Source organism: Pseudopipra pipra, chromosome 5 (assembly GCF_036250125.1).
Source record: "Pseudopipra pipra isolate bDixPip1 chromosome 5, bDixPip1.hap1, whole genome shotgun sequence".
Taxonomy (NCBI): Eukaryota; Metazoa; Chordata; class Aves; order Passeriformes; family Pipridae; genus Pseudopipra; species Pseudopipra pipra.
In genome coordinates, this window is record NC_087553.1 from 36,408,067 (window position 1) to 36,426,812 (window position 18,746).

At 40.4% G+C, this 18,746-nt stretch overlaps 1 protein-coding gene and 1 long non-coding RNA gene across 6 annotated transcripts in view; one reads left to right on the forward strand and one right to left on the reverse strand.

Annotated features, from left to right (window-relative positions):
• The window catches only part of SYT1 (synaptotagmin 1), a 349,423-nt gene extending 339,183 nt beyond the window's left edge, over window positions 1-10,240 (reverse strand). For 3 of the 5 annotated variants that reach the window (XM_064655599.1, XM_064655598.1, XM_064655597.1), the window contains exon 1: window positions 9,969-10,240. The gene's annotated coding sequence lies outside the window, so the exon portion shown is untranslated. The remainder of the gene's footprint in view (window positions 1-9,968) is intronic. The other 2 variants (XM_064655596.1, XM_064655595.1) reach the window with 1 other exon arrangement.
• A 76-nt stretch (window positions 10,241-10,316) lies between these two features.
• Window positions 10,317-18,746, forward strand: part of LOC135414622 (uncharacterized) — a 132,135-nt gene continuing 123,705 nt past the window's right edge. Inside the window, exon 1 of the long non-coding RNA XR_010430748.1 lies at window positions 10,317-10,826. This is a non-coding gene — a long non-coding RNA (uncharacterized LOC135414622). The remainder of the gene's footprint in view (window positions 10,827-18,746) is intronic.

Genomic DNA, 18,746 nt, shown 5'->3' on the forward strand with positions numbered 1-18,746 from the left:
GGCTAAATTGTATTTTTATTTTTAGCACAACTGTTCATGTCCCCAGTCAAAGATCTGGATCCTATTATGTTAGGCACACTGTTAACACATTACAAGATTTGTCAGGCCCTGTTCTAAAGAGACTGCAGAGCAAACACTGCTTCTCACAAATACGAAGCAGCTCTTTATGAAACAGCTGTCACCGGTTACAACCTACATTTGGAATTCACTGTGTTAACAGAGGATGTGGAGAGCTAAGCCATCACACCCAGATCTTTTCCCATGTGTCCAGGCAAGCAAGCAACTTATAAAACCAAAATAGGTTTAAAAGTCTGTTCTAAGTGATGGTGACAAAAAATAACTTCCAGTATTCCAATTCAACCATAAGTACTTTGAAGGGTAAAAAAAGTAATTCTGTATTTCTGGGACCTAATTCAGCTCATCTAAAAAAATATGATTCACTAGAAATACACTAACAAGAATTCTGGTCTAAGAATTGGAATTCTGAGCCAGAATTGGAAGCACAATATTAGACCAAGTCCAATGGAAAAAAGTAACATGGCCTGAAGCAGTTGCTTTGTAACAGGAAACAAAATTTCAGCACACATTTGTTTCAGGCTGACTCTGTGTGCCTTATCTAGGGAAAAACCCATGTGTATTTACTACTGTTAAAACTGAGAGCAACTGTATATGCTGTGACTGTATTCATATTCACAAGGACGCTGGCCCATATGGTGAATACACTTATTGCATATTAGTCTTAGACACTAACTTGCTGCAACAAATCAGCTAAGGTTTAGTTCCATCTCTGATAGGCTGTGTTTGTGTAGGTCATCATCTTTATCTCTGCAACAGCAGGTGTAGAACTTTTGATCATCACTGACTAACATACAGCCCCTCCACTAACACATTTTGCTGCTAAGCCTACTACTTTTAGCTCCTCCCAATCTTGTTACTCATGGGTACAGAAAACTCGTATGCCCAATAATAATGAGGCAAGAGCTTCAAACTACAACAAACTTGACTAACCACAACCAATAAACATGCTGATGGTCTTTAAGAGAGGGAAAGTTTCAGTACATTCCCTTACTCTTTTTTTTATAAGTCCTACAGCATAAGATAAACACTAAGCACAGTTCTACACTCTATACGATACACCTCTTAAAACTTTTTTAAACCTAGAATTTATTCAATACAATTACATCTAAGTTTGACTGGAGTGACTACCTTTAAGTATCTGTCAGCTTACAGCACTACGGCTGTAAGCAGGACAGGCTGAGCTAATATTTTTCAAAGTTTGAGGATAAATTCTTATATTACCTCATCAGCATAACCTCTATGGTATTAAGAATTATCAATATATTTATCACAAAATAGCCAATATTTGGCCCAATGCAGGACAAAACCTTGAACAATTTGTTAACTTAGAAAAATCTTCATGAATATGTCTTCGACTAGGCTCCATACTCACTACCTCCACCTATGACTTTTTGTCTGCACTTGAGGTCATCCTTTCAAATTCACACATTCATCTACTCTAAACACCTATAGCCAACATTGTGAACTATGCCAAGAGGTTAGGATTTTACCTCCCCAGTAAAGATTCTTTTTCTTCATCACAAAAAAAGTCACAGAACTAAGTGGAAGAGGGCAGTAACACCACAGAGTAAGGCATGCCAGGTGATAATCCCTTTCAGCAAATAATTTAGCTTTATTCTATGAAATCAGCTAACACCACTGAATTCATACATTGTTTTAAAAGTAGCTGAAGTGAACAGACATTCTAAGAGTCAAATTTCAACACAAAGCAAATGAAATGCTCCCAGTATCATGTTAGTACCAGAAGGAAATTCAAAAAAGCTATAACTAGAGTAATATTGACACGCTCCATTAAAATTATGCCAATTGTTTTTCCTTTCACTTATATGGATCACGTACAATTTGGAATCCCATCGATGAGTACATATATAAAGGAGTTATCTGGAAAGGCAGAAAAAGGTTTTGGCTTTTGGGATTCATTTGAATCCTTTAATAACAGTGTAGACAGTCTCTGCTATGCCTGCAAAGGACTGGTTCATCACCTTTAATGGACATTTGGTTGGTTGTTGCTTTAGAATTTAATCAACACTACATAGATAAGCAGTGCTCAATTCAAAAATCTGAGCAATAGCTGCTTGATATCAAGATAAAATATTTATTACTATTATTCTTCTTCTAAAATGCTGATTTCCATAGTGAGTTTTATGCCTTGCTCACTATAACACAGAACTTTCATATCAATATTTATAAAGAATAATTGATTCTGAGTAAACAACTCACAATTATTAGCCAGTGTAGGATTTATAAAGCCAATATTTGCATATCGAATATTAACATAGGTCCAAGTCATTACTAAAAATGGACACATGTTTTGAAGATGACAAGTGCAAGAAAGCACTATAACATGTGACTTCAGGTGTTTTTGTCCCAGACAATTTTACTTTAAGTTTTCACTTTCAACATTTTCTCAACAAGCTAAAAGAGCGGTAAATACATATTAATTTTTTAAAAAGCAATATTTCAATCCTACTATGTAGAATTTACAAAAATAAAGCAAATATACAAGATAAGAGCAGCAAAGGCCTTATGCAGCTACAGGACATCATAAAGAAGAAAGTGACCTCTGTCAAGGTCACATGGATATTGCCTGGTGTTTCTCTGCTCTAACTAGCAGCTGAGCAAGCTAACAAAGCATGAAGTAAGAAAGCCAAAACTGACGAGCAAGTGCAAGGTAGCGGCTTGTTGTTAGCATATGAAAAGAAACTATGAAAAAATGAAAACTGTGGAAAAAAAAAAAAATCCACTGACAGACTCTTCATAAGGAAATATTAGCATGATACAGTTATCAAATGCAACAGCGTAACAAACACATCTTTAAACATTTGGGTTGTTAGAAAAAAAATAAACTTTAATTTCAGGATCCAGAAATCCTGAAATTCAACCATCACTACACTAGCAGTCAAAAATGTGTTTGTCTTCCACCCTTACCTGGACTACTCAAGGACATCTCTTTGCAATTCAGTGGGAAGACACTCTCAAAGCTAACTCTTACTTGCCTTTTCAGTAGAGTTGTATCCCTCTCCTAACAGACACCTGTTTTCTTACCAATGCCGCCAATTAACCATCCATAGCCATGTAGTACACATGGAAAGAGGACATGCGAGATGCTCACCAAGACAAGTTTATCCTGGTGCAAAGCAGAATCATGACAGGGTTCCCTGGCTCAGATGCCAGGCACAAGGACTGACACCTCCACAGCCGGCTCCAAAACAGGTTTAGCAGAAAACTGTCCTTTGGGTAGCATCTCACTGATGGCATCTAGAAACTAAGGCCTATTTATGCAAGTCCACAGTAGAATGATGGGACACAGGACACTGGTTCTCTCACATCTTAAAGAGTAACAGGCATACTCTTTTAAAGCAAAGTTCCTACTAATAAGCTCAATTTATAGTTTTAGGATGTATCAGAGGAACAAAATAAATGGAAGGAAGTGTCATCAACTTCAATCGGCTTTAAATCAGGTCTCAAAGATTAACACCAGTTAGATAAATAAACAAAAATTTCTTGTCAGTAACATGGGACAAAATAGGATTATAACATACAAGGGCAGCTTAAGGGAAGTTCAGACAGAACCTCTTCACACTACACAAGTAACGTCGCAACATCTTTTACAACAAATACTATTTAATCCAAGAGACACAGTAGGAGTCAATAGCAGCAAGTTCAATGGGTTGGTGATTTTAAGGTCAGAAGGACAGGTGATTACCTACTCCGTTCTCATGGATTAACACAAATCAGAAATCCAGCAATTTCAGCATCAAATCTAGAACTTGTACCTAGTCTAGTTAAAAGGAAAGAAAATACTGATCTACAGACTTCAAGTAAAGGTATCATCTCCTCACTAAGGTGGCTCATACACTTGCTACTCTGATGGAAAAACATCGACACCTCATTTCTAGTTTGGGGTCTTGTGGTTTGTGTGCCCAGCCAGGCTGCTGCATGACCTTATACATACCAGAGCATAATTTAATACCAGTATGTTCACTGTGTGGGCATCAAGGAAGCTCTCGGCACATACAGCCTTCCAAAGAGAATGGTAAGCTTTTAGGAGTTCCACTAAGAAACAGATTGGGCACATCTCAAATCACACAACTCAAGTCCCTCCTCTAAACTAATTCTAGTTGTGTGACATCCTTTCTGAGATGGGCACCTTTCCTACTCTGAGCAGTGTTTACAGATGCATATGGCTTCTTTGCTCTTCAAAATTGGGGCAGATGATGATCTCCAGATGTAATCCCCAATTCTTTTCTCAAGCTAGTATTTAGGGAGATTCATGATTTTTTTTTCTGGAAGTAGGCAAAAGTATTACTGTTTTTCACTTTGTTAAAACACGTATTCAGATATTGTAGGATGAGAAACCAAATTAAATCAGTTTATAATAGCACTTTTCCCAATTTTATTAAAATCTGCACAAAAAACCCAGAATTATATTCATGAATATGGATTTTGTATTTTATTCCAGATCATTGCCAAAGGTAATGAAAAGAGTTGGAATAATAGAGATGGCGATTCCTCATATACTATCTCTTCTGCAATCTAGTACATGAAAAAAAGAAATCCGTTCACAGGGACAATGATGCTGTTTTACACCATTATTTTTATAATTAGAACATTACCCTAAACTAAATCAAATGTCTGACTAAATTCAAAACAAGGTTACAATTTCAACAATAAACACAGTCCTTTTTTAATCAGAAAAAAAAGTTTCAAAACTATTTTGATTGGGGTGTATGTATATCACACTATCCTTCTTTAACCCTCAACTATTCACCAATATATTGTGCCTTCTATCAACACATCACACCATAAGTTTTTCTTAAGTTTTCACTTTTAGCTTTCGGAAAAAAAACAACAAAACAAAACAACACACTCTAACTGCATTGTCACATATTCTTCTAAGAATTTCTCCCAATTCTAATACTTGTTTATAGAAATCCAATAGAAATAAATTATTATAAAGAAATACTGGGAAAAAGGGAAAAAAAATTAAAATTACATGCTACAAGTGATCTTAAGTGTTCCAAATAAGAGTTAGGTCTAGTGTTCACCTATCAATGTACAAATGTACAATTTTTCTAGGAAAAGCATGACTGAGACAACATCCTGAACCAAATAAACTATTTGTCATGGAATCTTTATTTCCAGACCTGAGGGAATGGCCTGTAGTTGTGTCAAGGGAGGTTTATGGTGAACATCAGAAAAAGGTTCTTCACCCAGGGGGTGGTTGGGCAGTGGAACAGGTTCTCAGGGAAGTGGCCACAGCACTAAGCCAGAGATCAAGAAGCATTTGGATGATACTCTCAGGCACATGGTGTGACTCTTGGGGATGGTCCTGTGCGGGGCCTAAGGGTTGGAACTGATGGTCCTTGTGAGCCCCTTCCAATTCAGCATATTCTGTGATTCTATAGTGCCTTGTGCAAAAGCACTCCTATTATTTTCAACTGCACTATCCACGTGCTTATTCAAACACATACGGATGAGTGAATTCACAAGTAAACTCCTGTCTCTGAGCCAAGCCAGGCAATTGGTTACCAGCTTTCCCACTTTGCAACTGTTACACCAATTTTTCAGCCACATATAGAAAAATAATACCCTTAAGATAAAGGTACAAAACAGAACTTGTAAGCAGACTTTTAACCAATTCATTAAAACATTACTGGGCAACTTTGAAGCACATATCCCCATGTCTTTGTGGCACTCATGTACGTAGTCACTACAGACATGGCTAGAGTATTAAAGCTACTTCAGTACATTTGGCTACTGTTATAAATCCTGAATAGTGTCCAGGAAACTTACAAACAGCAGCACTAAAATAACCAAATTGGTTTTAGCCACTCCGAAATAAAATTTTGTTTTCCTGAAAAATGGTTTAATACTATAATAATTCAGAGTCAATGAATACTAAGTCACTTGGATAAGTTTTTGTGACATTTTTTAAAATTTGTAAATTTTCTCTATTTAGAAGAACCTTTTAAATATTAGTAGTTTATCAGATAACTACACTGCATAGGAGAAATTCCAGATTTATTTTGTGTTCCGATACATTTCTCCGAGCATCTTTAGGGATGACTAGAAAAGAGAAATGGCATCCTGTGTTTGCAATTCTCTGAGAATTTAAAAGATGGCAACACCACTCCCTCTAGTATGGAGAAGGAGAAGTGTTCAGTGCCTGCTGTTCTGGGGAAAGACCTCCAGACTAGTAATGACAAGAAAACAGATTAAGAAAAATGCTCAGCTCTCTCATAACACATTCATGTGCTACTCCTTTAGTCACTTAGGGAAAACAATAGAAAAGTCAGTCTCTAAAACATACTGATTAACATTTGTCAAAAGTAGTACTTAAGGAGACATTCTTATTATGGCTCCTATCCAGTTTTCAGTCACTGCAGTCCTCAAGGGAAAAAATATTTTCAATAAATATTTTTAAATATTTTATTTTTTTTTATTCAAACAGAAAACTTTTTCCACACACTGCTTGCACAAATCGCTCAGCTGGTCTGTGTAGTCCCTGAAAGAAGTTGCCTGTAGCCTGCTCTTAGCATCTCACCAGAAGAAATCACGAAAAACCCTTGTCAGTTGTCCTCCTCCTATGCATTCTACTTTGGTATCCGGTATTTCTGTAAAAGATCTAACAGTATAAGCACCATTTCCTAATCCCCCTTTTTACCGACGTATATTAGGGAGGAATAAAGCCCACTGTAGCAAAGATGACATTTGTACATAACAATCCCGAAAATATGTTAACCTAACGCTTTGTTTATTTAGTCTGGTAAATGCTTTGATTTAACCACAAGTATCTTTAGTAAATATCAGCAGTAAACATAAATTGATAGTTGGCTAATGAGCCTCCCTTATCTGTATTTCTAATTAAGGTTCTTCCTAAATACCAAGTTATGTTTAAAACAAACATTCTACAAAGAATCAAAGCAAAATCAAACGATGAAGTATTTCTCTTTGTGGAACTGCACATTTATATGGGCATCCTCAGCAAAGGGAAGGAGATCATGGAATCCATGCGTAATAATTCCTCCATGCTTTTCCTCCAGATATGCAGAAATATTTTCTTGTCCTTTTTATTTGTATTGCAAACTTTAATGTCTCTTCCACAGCAGGTAAAAGAGGTTGTATGCACTCTTTATTCAGAGCACAATTCCCAGTAAAGAGTTTATCTGTGTGTTTAAATGTGCATATAAATATAAACCCCCACACAAGTATTTTTAAAATTGTAATCAGATTGTTGAACTGAGAGGAAAAGATCATGATATGCTAAATAAGAGCTTCATTTTCATGTGAGGAAACATCAATTAACTGAGTTCTGTACAGCTGAGTGGCTTAAAAACTTCAGCCAAACACTGAACTGCTCCTTTTTACTTATTACAGCCAACCCTGCCAAAAGACCATAAAAATTGATTTTATGTTTCCGGTGTCTCTATGCTAGCTGGAAAAATATAGATTTTTTTTTTCCTTTAGGTTTCTGACAAACAGAACCTTCCCTTCTCTCACACCTTCTCAACTACTACACTAATCAACACTGAGCATCTTCTCAGTCAGCTCTTATATCTGATTTAAGTTATGATTAAGGTAAGAGAACATTTCAGATTGTTAAATCAAACACTGTTTTGTATCTATGGTTTTAAAGGGCTTCTTGCCCACCCGTGGAACAGAAAAGGCTATATCCCACTTGTGCTGCTATGGCATACGTGGTAACAGATTATTTTTCACATTTGTTTTGGAGAAGTGTTAGATTTGCTCTGTTAGTCTGTGAGCTACCTCTTTAAATTCCAGTATCAATCCTTAAAATGGATTTAGCATCTTTTGCATCAAACATTAATAAGGCTCACTTAGGCGCTCTTAATGCGAAGGAAAATTGGGCTTGTATGAAATGGCTACACTGGAACATTTCATGCTTTTGCAAGTGCAGGAGTATGATTATTTCCTACAGCATGTCATTATCTTATGCCCTGTGGTTCTTTTTTAAATTATCTCTTCTCACTCAAGCTGCCTACACTACATTTTTAAGCTATATAGTTTCAATTTATGAATTGCATGGATGCAAATTTTGAGCAACTATACCACATGAAAGTATATTCCCCTCAGACACTACTAATAAAACAACAAATACAAAAAGCTTGGAAGAAAAAAAGATACGTATTTGACTCAAGACATAAAATCAGGTCATTTGTTTCCAAGACAGACAAGAAAATACTATTCTAGACATATGTGCAATCTCCTTACACTTCTGAGCAGGTTTATTTAAGCTTGGCAGGAGATGTCATTTCACATCCTCACAAAGCAAATTAGTTCACTGCTTACTTGTCCTTGTACCCAAAAGCTCCCCCTCCCTTTTTCAGGGACACTCCTATAACAACTGCTCATCTGTAACTCTAGATGTCAACTCACCAGGGAAAGGAGACTCCCCTCGGGTCTACAACTACCATCTTCCGCTTCTTAGGATGAAGTAACTCTCACAGACAATAAAGCAGTTTAAACAGCACATAACAGATTAACATGCAACATGGATGGCATACTGCACAGCAGCTCTGAGGATGAGTATCACCATTGCAGATTAGTAGTCTATTTGTCTATAACATGTATGTGTATCTAAAATTACTCTACTGACCTTTGTACAGAAAATATTATTTCAGAGCCATTGAAATATTATTGCACTACAACATTTTGCATTGAGTTTACAAGGCAATAAAGACAGAACTCCTTCTTCACCCACAAATGGCTATTAAAAAAGGAAAATAAAACTTGACATCCCCAGACAACCAAAAGAAATGATTTATTTGGATGCCAACATCTGTCTCGAGATTGTGGCCAAGTGCTTTTCTGTGCTCATTTAGGACTCAACTTGGAAAGCTTTTCAGTTACATTTACCTAGAGATTTCTCTCTACCCCTTCCCATCTGACAGAAATCACTCAGCTGGGTCTGATGAATAATAGCAAAAGGCAGCTTGTATCAGAGATGATTGAATTACAGATTGTTGAAAGTACCACAAAGGCTCATTCCAATGACTACATTTAATTTATTTACTACACTGACTACCAGAAGCTAGTAGTCGTTTGATATCTTTATTTCAGAAGACTGGAAACAAAAGAAATATTAATATTCTTTGCCACTTTCTTACTACTGTCCCTAGTAGAGTTTGATAGCCAAAATTAACTTTTAAACATACCGTGTGCGTCTGGGAAACAGACTAAAACGTACCCCAAATCAAAGCAGGGCAAGTAGTATTCCGTAAAATGAAGGAAATAATGTCAAAGAAAATGAAATTGCACGGAAAGAAAACGCGTTAGCCTGGCAGCCTTTCTAAGTAATGTGGGAAAGGGTTTTGTGAATTGATACACAAACGATGGTTAGATGTCCTGCGGTCCAGAGGGAAGACCAGCGCCGGCGGGGGCACACCGCAGTGCCCCACCGCTCTCGGCAGGGGCGGCCGTCGGGACAGACCACCCTGCCGAGGGCGAGGGCACAGCGGCGGCAGCAGCCAGGTGACACCCGGAGAAACAAGTTGGCTCGGCGACCGCCTGGGCGCCGGCTCCGGGCAGCCGGCGGGGAGAGATGGAGGGATGCAGGGTGGACAGCTCCCCTCTCCTACAGCCAGAGCGGGGGGCGGCGACAGCGGAGCTCCGCGGGGGCGGCGGGGGGAGGGGGGGGGAAGGGGGGGTGCGGGCGCCCCCTTTGTCTGTGTCGCCCCTCCCGTAACCGGCCCTACCCCCGTCGGGAGAGCTCCGGGGGCGGGCCCCCGCCCCCCGGCAGCCGCAGGCAGAGCCGCCGGCCGCCCCCGGAGCATGTGCTCTGCCCCCGCCCGCACAGCGGACGCCCCCCCTGCCCGAGGCGACGCCGCCCGGGCGCGGCAGCGGGCAGCCCCGGAGCTCTGCCTTACCTGGCAACCGGGTCGGGCGCTCCGGGCTCGTCCTTCAGCCTCTCCCCGCGGCGGCACCTCCCGGGGCGAGGCTGCGGTGCACGGCGGGGCGCGGGCGGAGCGCCCCCGGCACGGCGGGCAGGTTGCCCCGGTTCCCTGCGCTCGGCGGGCTGGCGGCGCGCCGGGCGTTAAGTTTGAGCGGCGGTGTCGGCCGCCGGCGGGCAGGGCAGTGCAGGGCGGGCGGGGCGGCGGAGGCGGCACGGGGGCTGCGCGGCGCCCGGAGCGCCGCCACACTGCAGCGTCTCCAGGAATCCCTCCCGCGAGAGGCAGCCCATCACCCCCGGCCCAACGCCCTCATTGGCTGCGGGGCGGGGACACGCGCCCGGGCCGCCAATGGCGAGGCGCCCAGCATGGGTGGAGCCGCCGCGCCGGCCTCGCCCATCCCGCGGCCGCCCGGTCTCCGTCCTCCCCGTCGGGCGGGGCCGGGCGGTGGCGAGCGGGGGAGGAGGAGGAGGGTGAGGAAGAGGAGGGGGAGGATGGTGAGGATGAGGAGGGCATCCCCGCGCATGGCGGGCGTGGCTGGCATTCCCGGGGCTGCCGCCCGGCAGCACGAGGCGCTGTGCCACAAGCACAGCGGCCGTCGGGTGAGCGGGGTGCCCCCGGCGGGGCGCGGCAGGAGCCCTCGCTGGTAGGTCGGCGGGAAGCGGAGGCGGCGGCGACGACCCCCGCCAGGCGTTGTTGGTACTTTTAGCGAGCCTGCGGTGCGCAGCCCTCCCTCTGTGGCGGCCCCTGGGCAGCTCGCACCGGGCAGTCGCGACTGAGCGGTGAGTCGTAATTGGCCTGTGGCTTAGGCGAGAGCAGACCGTATCGCGTGTTCAGGTAAGGACGTGCAAGGGTTAACTTAATTCCCTTGATCTATCCACTCTGAACTGGAGCTTTGATTAACATTGGTCTGCAAAATGTAACTGTAGCAAATTCAATTAAGGGGAGCACATTTCTTCAACTTTTAATTAGATCTACCCTATTTGTCTAATGTTTAATATAACATAAAAAGCTGCTCAGGTTCCAAAGGGAAATGGAAATAGATTTAGATGTAAGCTTAGGTTTTAAAAATACAACAGACTAAAGTTCTTTGTTCCTCGGCATATATTATTACTGCATCTATACCCTCAAAGGCACAGGAGGAAAACAATTTTACCTGTAAAATTGCAAACATAACAGTGTGGTATTTATGTAAGAGTTTCCTATAACCTTTAATTAGTCACAGGGTACCAAACATACAGGTTGTAGCCCAGGTTTGATGCACTACTGTGCAGGCTACTGCTGGATTACAGTTGTTCTAAGAAAACTTGAGAAAGTAGTAATATATCTCACAACTATTTAGTTGATTTCAGTTAGTACACGAGAGTGAAACTTATCTACAATTCATCTTAATATGATAAATAGCAGATGTTGGCAAAGAGAGAAGCCCAGCAAAGAGCAGAGCCCATGTGCCATCATTAGTAGGTAACTGAGAAAGAAATGAAGCTCCCAGGCTCATCTCATAGGTGACTTACTATGCCTTCAAATGAACTTCATCCCGCCATTTCCCACCCATACTTTCGTGGTGGGATTTGCCTCTAAAAGTCACAGCCCTTTTCCAGTTCAGTTTGAATACACATTTTCTGATCACATCAGTGCTAGACGTGTTCTTAGGTCTGTTAGGCAAAATATCGGTTTTTCTTTTATGGGCACATTAGATCATGAGAGGGGAAAGGACAACAAATGCAAAAGAAATTATGTTCTAAAAGTCTTGCTGAGCTATGGAAAGGAGAAACCACCATAATTTAAACTGCATGTGTAGAAGTAGTCTCCTGTGCCTAGATTACTCTGTCTGATGTAAAACTGTTGCTGTTTTCTCTGTCCCGATACACTAGAATTTGAGGACTATTTTCTCTAAGATCATTTATCTGGTCAGTTTAAAAACCCCACACGTTTCAGTGCTAGTAATTATGAAGACTTGATGCTGAGTTCCTAACAGCCACACAGCCAGAAGTCTGTAGGAGTCTGACATTCACAAGGCATGACACATCATACTCTGTCTTCGTATTTGAGCAAAGACAAGAAACATCATTAAGCCCAATGGCCCCTCCTTAGTGTAGAGACAGTAAGGAACAGAAATGCTATCTAGCAGTAGCCCCGAAGAGTATACCATGACTTTCTCACTCTCTGACTGTGGTAGTCCCTACATGATTATTCTGCTACATTTGAAAAAAAAGAAAAAGGAAAGCTGTAGTAGGGGCTGGGAGAGTAGTGGGAGAGATTTCGCCTAGTATTTTCTGAGCTTGGCTGTTTGCAATAAACAAATTGCTACAGATGCAGCACATGCATGTATGCTTCCTTCTAGCACACATGCTTCCTTCAGTTCCTTTCAGGTTCAAGGTTTATTGATAAAGAGGTTTTATTTCACTACTGAATTCTCAAGGAAATGGATGTTTACTATCCAGTCATTATGTTAATTATACCAAAGAAGCTGGGAGACTTGAGGAATGACATACATATACAGAATGGGCAAGGATGTTCTAGAAGAGCTTAGGAGCCATTTGATGAATGCTTGGAGTGCTAGCGAAATGCTAGTCACTAAACTCATGAATCGTAGATCACTGTATTTTTTACTGTGAAGGTTTTTCTGAATTTTTTTTTAATGTGCTCTAGTGTATCAGAAGAGAATTTTAAATAGTGTCTACCATTCATAAGTTCCTACTAAGGAATCCCACTAAGTACAAATGAAGAACTAGATTTTATATTCTTCATATGCCTTGTTTTTAATTTAGACTTTGACTGAACCAGAGATACAGGAGCATCTTGAAAGAATTTAAATAAAAAAGCAAAACCAGAAAGGATGCAATGTTTGTCTTTGCCATTTTCCTTTTTTATGCTCTGTATACTATATTCTTAGGCCTATTTTGGCAAGTTTTATGGCATATAAAGAGCAAATACTAGAATAACAGTCACTGAACTGAGGCTAATTCAGAAGCAACAGCAGTTGTTACAGGTAAAAAACTAGCAGTGGGGGCTCTAACTTTGAGCCCAAGCTGCCGTCCGTTTCCTTTTGTATGTCAGCCTTTGTGTGACCAAGCATCACAACTGCCACTATTAGATGTACAAGATGAGAAGTCAGGTAAGTCCTGAGAGCAAATCAGTGGCAGGTGAATGAGTAAATGATACTGGTGGCATGTTAATTTACTTGAACAAGTAGAGTCTAGATCTGTAAATTAGCTGTTTGAACTGTGACTGTCATGATTCACTGCCCTTGTGTTGCATGAGATCACACATACCTGTCTTTAACAGGAAGATGCTTTTATTTTGTTCTTCATTATCATGTAATTTACTCCTATTTTTACTTTGATTTGACCTTTTCCATCCTCAAGTTTCTCATTTTGAGAGAGGTTCCTTTGCATGAAGACAAAGGAATTGGCTTGTGCTTAGGGAAATGGAACAGCTTTTCAAATTAAGTTCTGATTGCATGAGTTCAAGCACATGTTTCTGAAACTTCTTTTAGCAAATTAAATGCATGCTCTTGATTGTTTGGGGTTTTTTTTCTAGTTGACTGGGAATCTAAGGGCTGCTCTGTATAGCTGAAGATTAAACACTTGGAATCACATTTTTAGTGCTCTGTTGTCACACCCTTGGTATCAGTAAAGTTTCCATAATACATATTGGGTGACGATGTTGTATTTAGAAAGCATTCCCAGTCAGGCAGCCAAATCTGCATCAGAAAATAAAAACAAGAAAGCTAAGTTCCAAAAGTGAGAATTAACCTTCAGTAAAATTAATAAATACCGGAGTAACTGTTCAGCTGTACACAACTAACAAAAGTGTCTCATGAAGTAAATCTTTGAAGATAATTTTTGAATTAATGTATGTGTTTGCAACTTGGGTAGAGAGTGGAGAACAAGTGTTGGGGGTTTGTGGTTTAAATTCTAGCTAAAAATCAAAGAGTGAAATCAAAGAACTTGTTAGTACATTCACTGATGTTTGTCTGAGTGTGTCATTTGATTTCATTGTTTTCTTCTGTTTGATCTGTACACATCTGCTGCTGCTTCTAAGTTGTTTAGGCAGAGATGTTCTCTTTTAATCTGCATTTGTATAGCAGCTGACACTGAGAGCTCCTGCTCTGTGCCCTGGGCTCCTGGACACTGTGGCAGCAGAAATGAAAATGAGAACAAAAGTTCTCTTTTATGAGGGGATGTTAAAAGTGTAACCAAACCAACCTGCATAAGCTTTGCACGGATGTCAGGTATGTAATGCAAGGACTGATCTGAGTCAGTGTCAGTCTGTTCCCCTGTAGATGGTGCCCCTAGTTCAGGGATTCTCTTTTGGGTTTTCAACTCTCCCTCCCTAATCCTGCTCCCCACTTTGAAAGTCAGTTTTCACCAAAGTGGTGCTCAGGGTGGTACTCCAGAAAAAATGTGTTTTCAGTGTGGGTAAGATGAGCTGGACTGAAGTCCCAGTTCCCTTTCAGGTGGAATTACTGTATAAAATGCCAACCACTGAACCCTTAGCTTCCAGAGCACCCAGATATTGCCAATTTCCTTACCTTATGGTGGTAGACATTATGGCTTCCCCATGCAAAATTTCTAATCTGTGGTGAGCATATGCATCACATGGATGACTGTGTAATAAAAAGAATGTGAAGTGGAATTTATAATTTAATTTTGAGGAGCTGACCTTGCAAAGCAGGTCAGTAATGACAGTGTTACCTCCAAGGCGAGGGTCCAGACTGAAACAATGTCTTCAAATGGATACAAATGATTATCACAATGTGCATAAGAGAGGATATTCCGTTGCCTCCAATAAAAAATAAGGATAACTCCATTGGAGAGACTGGAATGAATTGCCTATTAAGTGCAAAATATGCTTGTTTTTGCACCACCTTGAGAGTGGAATGAAGATGAATAGTATTAGAATACATAGAGAAGTGAAATGGAGCTAAAACCTTATGGCTTCAGGCTTCCTAAATTTCATGTCTCTAATCTCAGGTGTCCACAAAACTTTCCCCATGCAGCAGACATACAACAAAGATCCGTCAGAAAGCCAGCCCAGCCATGAAGCATGGCAAGTTCTACCACCTAACTATGCAGAGTAGGCCAAGAACTTCCATGTGAATTAAAAATAGGATAAGGTTACTAGGGTAAAGAACTAGTTAATGTATTTTAAATTTCAGAAAATTCTTTTGAATATCAGTAGCCTGATAAATAATTCTCAAGGGAGTTTGTTTTCATTTAGCTAACACTGTCATGTCATTCAAAGCCACAGTGAAATTACCCTAGTATTTATATTTAAAATGCCAATCATGAAAGTGTCAGAATTTTTCTTTTACAGTAGTCATCATTTCGTAATAATTTCTGTCCTTTTTAAAAAATGTATTTACTTCTCTTCCAGAAATGCAGTCACTGTACAATTCTGACATTTAAACTACTGTTGGGCTTAAAAGCTTGCAAACCACATGGATAAATAAACTGGAAATTACGTATCATTAGTATAATTACAAGAAAAGATTTTTTAATTTTGCTTTCTTCGTAGCTATGTTTTAGCCAGTATGCAATATGGTAAACTAGTTACCTCTGGCAATTCTGTCTGTCAGCAACATCATTTTGTTTGCAAACAGAAAGAATTGTTTTGTTTCTCCTATTGCTTTTTCTATAGCATATGTTGTAGCCTTCAAATTGCATGAGTATAAGAAGGGAATAGAGCTCTCCAACTGTAAGTGTTGTTAAGATGATAAGGTCAGTGGTAATGTCTCTTCTGCAAACCTTGATAGATATTTATCCATGTCAAAGCTGAATTTTTAGTCATTACAGTATGCTAATGAAAAGGCGGCCTTTCTTGCTTTTTAAAAAATTTAGGCAAAGAAAAATAAATCCTACCCAGTGAACCTAATTCTCCTCACAGTTAGACAGGTATAAATCTGTAGTAAGCCCTGCTGTCTTAAAAGCACAGTTTCCATTACTGTTATCTTCTATAAATCAAATAGGGACCTAAAGAAGTTAATGTACCAATGCGTAATTTTAATTCAAGTGCCGAACTTAAATGTGAAGTTTTAAGGGAACAGTGACTTCAGCTGGACACTGGGGGACATAGTTCTTCCTTACTCAGTAGTTCCTACTTAGTCTAGGGCAAGATCATCTTTCCTAGCTGCTCATAAATCTGTGATTGAGAATCCCCTGGCACCTTCCTAGGTTTTTTGCTTTTGGCCTCTTCGGTTGCCAGTCCTCTTACTTTCCTTCTCAGTCCTTTCTGTTAATCTTGGAATATATTTTGAGATAACATTACCAATCCTAAGTGAGAAATGGTCTGAACAGTCACAGTCATCCTCTTCAGCCTTAACATGAGACCTGTTTCTGCAAGAATCAGGATTGGTCCTTTTCTCTTAGGGATGGAAGTAAAGTCCGCAGTACGAATTATGACTGATAATGAGGTACAATAATAAAGTGGTTCCTATTGAGGAATGGAAAAGTTACTAAGTCAATGGTTTGGTTTTTCATTCTTGTTTTTATGTGAACAGAAGTAGCTAGTCAGGAATGTTACTTAATGGATAGAAGGAAAAAAAAGAATAAAAACAGACTAAAAAGCAATACAGGATGGAGATAATAAAGTATAAAGATTCTCATCACTAGAAGCTCATCCTTGCCCACACTGAGACTGGACTAAGAGCTTGCTAGCTTAAGCTCAGTAATTTGATCCTAGGGAGAAGTTCAGCCCAAAGGAGTATTTGGTACTAATTAGTTTAAGGATTTTGGCTGATATCTCCTTGTCCTTAAGTGTGGATTTTCAAAGAAATGGTGATTTCATATGCTCTTTGATGTTGGAACTCTAAATTAAAATGTTCTTTCTAAAGATGAGAGCCTAGATTAAGTTATTCTGGGACTTACAGCGGAGTCCTTCATGCCTTAACTTTCTTCCTTCTGCTGGAATCTATGGCCTACACTTTTCCCACCATAATCACAGAAAGGCATTATCATCATTATTCCCTCATAAATACAAAGGTATCTGCAGAATAACCTCTGGGATTTATTAGAGCAACAGTCATTCCTCCTAAGTTTAAAAAGGCCTGTTCAATGCTAAGTTTTTTTATTAACTGACTCTTCAGTTTGGCTTTCCCTCTGTAAGTTATTAAGCTTTATCTCTGAAGAAATTGATTTTTTTTTTTAAGGAAACTGGCCATGCCATTTTTGTCATACAGGGGTTCATAAAAATGTCTACGTTTGACTTTTTCCACAAGATTTATGTTAGTTTGCTTTCCCTTGTACTCTAATTTAAATAGAACTTATTTGATTTTTTTTCCTGTGGTCACTTCTTAAAAATCCTAGGAGGTTTTCTTTGGAGGGAAATAGTTATTTGCAGAAATTATTTACAGTTTAATTACTAGTTTAATTACAATCCAATGTCTCATTTACTGTGACACACTATATTCTGCAGGTTGAGCTGTGATAGATTACAGGAGTCATAATGGCAATAGATTCACTTGTGTCTGGAGCTGGACAGCCTTGCACTGTTGTCAGCAGACCTGCCCTGAAAAACTGCACTGACCTGCTAGTGATGATCAGAAGGTGAAAAATGCTCTGACCAAACCTATTTTGGGTACTTCAGTATTGTGGTGTTTTTACACTCCCAGTTTTTGCCACTGATGCTGGTCCACTGACTTTCTGTACTGCCTATATGTTGGTGAACACATAGAATCATAGAATCAGCCAGGTTAAAAGACCTCCGCAATCATCAAGTCCAACCCTTGATCCAACACTACCGCAGTTACTAGACCATGGCACTAAGTGTCACATCCTGTCTCGTCTTAAAAACCTTCACTTCCCTGGGCAGCCCATTCCAATGCCTGATTACCCTCTCTGTAAAAAATTTCTCCCTAATATCCAACCTAAACCTCCCCTGGCACAGCTTAAGACCATGCCCTCTTGTCCTACAGATAGTTGCCTGGGAGAAGAGACCAACCCCACCTGGCTACAACCTCCTTTCAGGTACTTGTAGAGAGTGATGAGGTCTCCCCCGAGCCTCCTCTTCTCCAGGCTAAACAAATCCAACAACACACCCCCTGGAGCCCCTAACCCAGCCCCGTGTTGGTGGCAGACAAGAAGCCCCACATGGGGGGATTGGCCATGGAATCCAGAGGAAATAAAACCAGCACCATGAGGCCACTACGTGGTTCATGGTCTACGTTCCTGGACTCCTGGTAACTGGATCTATGCTGGACCTAGAGGGGTAGCTACAATTCTCTCTCTCTCTCTCTCTCACTCTCTCTCTCTTCGCTTCTTCCACTTCTTCTAATTTTGTTTTATTGATATTTGGGTAACTTAAACCTGGATGGCTTGGAATTTTCTAAGTCGATGCTTTGTGAAATGCTTTATGTTCATTGAATATTTGCTTTAAACTTTTGCCAAGTTCACTTATTTTCCAAAGTTTGCCAGTAAAAGTGTGTTATTTTGACCCTCTGAGAAGCGTCGTAACATTTCTGCCACATGCGGCCTTGAAGTATAAAAGAACTGAAGGCCCTTTTAATAAATCTGTCAGGCAGATTTTTGGAGCCTTGTGTATTTTTAGCGTAAAACTCCTTCAGTGAGCTCATAAGAGCCTGGTTTGTTACAGCATGTCCATCTTTGATCAGAACCAGCCAAAAATGAGTCAGCTGCCCACACCTCCTTCCTGAAACTGGTGTCAAGGAGGCCATGAACCAGTCTGTGCAGGGCCACCATCTCTCCTGTTACAGAGATGTGATGGTCTGCTGGTGATATGAACACTGTTTATGGT